Below are 1,934 nucleotides of genomic sequence, written 5' to 3'. Positions count from 1 at the left end.
TATATTAGTATCATATATATCAGGTGCTGCTGCTTTCAGTCATTGTGCAAATGTGCTGTTTGTAAGCTTGTAAAGCTGCAGTCAGCTGAGACTGAAGAAGTCACCTGATCAGTGAGCAAACGTTTCTGAAAACGTCCAGATGAACAGAATCAACCTTTTGGGATCAGCCAGCAATGCAGCATCATTGTTGTTCAGCTTCAGAGGTTTGCAGGAATGAACTGATGACCAGAAACAGCTGCAAAGTCCAAGAAAATACCAGCTGGAGTTCAGCTGCATTTGAAGAAGTCAAAGAAAAGTAAGGATGGCAAAGGGCGACGTTTTCTTCCAAAGAGCTGCAAACATGGTCGACGCCTCATTAGAAGAATCATCTGGACATTTGTGAGGAACTCTAACCAAGAAAGCAACGTCACACAGATCCAACAGACAGTTTCCATGACTGCAAGTGTTGAGTGGAAAAATGCTACATTGCATTATTGCATCCTCTCACCACAGGAGGCGCTGTTGGCACCACTGATTGCTGATCAGCTGTTCTCTGATGATCTGATTGATACTGTGAATAACGGGACTCACTGAACTCTGTGACACAGTGAAGATTACAGAGTTTAACTTCACCCTTTAAGACTGACCACAGAACCAAGTCCGCCAGAGCTTTTGTTATATTTTTACATGCTGTGGAGCCATTTGTGGGAGCATTTCAAGTTGCTATACATCAATACAACTGTTATAGCCCTAATTTTAATAATATGTATGCATTAAGTCCATAGTAACTACATAAACTGCAAAAAAAACCTCTGCTCATCCATCTCTGTGTGTATCAGGATACATTTGGTTCATAATACACAGAAAAATCAGAGTTATTACCTGTAATAAATGTGAAAGATTCCTGCAGTGATAACCAGGCAGGACTGAAACACATCCAAGCTGTCACCACGGTAACAGCACCGCCCATCCACAGGTGAGGGGAGGAGCAAAAAGAGGGACTTTGACCATTTTATACTAAAAACACTCAACTAATGTTTCTAATATGAAACAAATAAGCCCACATTAATGTGAGCGTTTATTAAATAATAATAATGATGATTTCCTCCTGATCTCATTTCCACAGCAGAGAAAACTGTGGTGTATATTGAGGTGGAGGGTGTGGTCTGTGGCTCAGGTGTAGAGTGAGGGTGGGGTGCACCACAGCAGCATGCTGGGACTGCTGAGGGTGGAGGAGGGAGTGATGATGACATCAGAGCTGCAGCACAGAGACCAGTGAACACACAGTCTGTTCATCTTTGCATAGATACAATATACAGCACAATATTGAATGACAGACACGCTGTGGGAGCTTCCACAGATACACTGACGTCAGCATCCAGAGTCCTCCTGCTGCTCCCCCCTCAGAGCCCCGTGATCAGCACCAACACATTCAGTTAGATGACAGAGTCCAGCTGCAGCTAGAATCAGCTCCCCTCTGTGAACAACAGCACAGCGTCAGTGTTTCACACTCAGTGAAAGGAGGAAACAGCAGAAGAACACCATGTGTGCTACGTTTCCCAGGACACACTACAAACTGCACAAATACAGAGCAGCACGTGGAAGGACCTGGAGCTGCATTTACAGAGCTGCAGACAGTGTGATGTCCTGTATGGACAGGTGGAAGGAAGCAAGTCCTCAGCTGGAACACTCGTGTTTGTCCACAGACAGGAAACACAGCAGGAAACTTCCTCACAGAAGTGCAGCTCATGGATAACACACTTCCTGTCAGTCAGAATGAGGCTGCAGCCAAACACAGAAAGGTGTTTTTGTCCAGATGAGCCCAGAGAAGAAACACGAGTGTTCACAGACATCAGAAGCTCAGAGAGGTGAAACATGAGGTTGGAGTCCTCGTCAGCATCCAGAAGAGCTGCTGTGAAACCCTGAGTACTCATGACAGACTCTGATGGCACAAA

General features: G+C 44.9%; 1 protein-coding gene across 2 annotated transcripts in view; it reads left to right on the top strand.

Moving 5' to 3' along the window:
* Positions 1-941, top strand: part of LOC146575290 (protein NLRC3-like) — a 188,845-nt gene extending 187,904 nt beyond the window's left edge. For both annotated transcript variants that reach the window (XM_085269937.1, XM_085269938.1), the window contains one exon: positions 1-941. This exon is cut by the window's left edge and continues 912 nt beyond it. The gene's annotated coding sequence lies outside the window, so the exon portion shown is untranslated.
* Positions 942-1,934: the final 993 nt, after the last annotated feature.

This window comes from Mchenga conophoros, linkage group LG4 (assembly GCF_057382185.1).
Source record: "Mchenga conophoros isolate Kocher_MC1m ecotype Shallow Benthic linkage group LG4, M_conophoros_male_GT1.1, whole genome shotgun sequence".
In the NCBI taxonomy this organism is placed as follows: domain Eukaryota; kingdom Metazoa; phylum Chordata; class Actinopteri; order Cichliformes; family Cichlidae; genus Mchenga; species Mchenga conophoros.
This window is presented reverse-complemented; position numbering and strand designations above follow the sequence as displayed.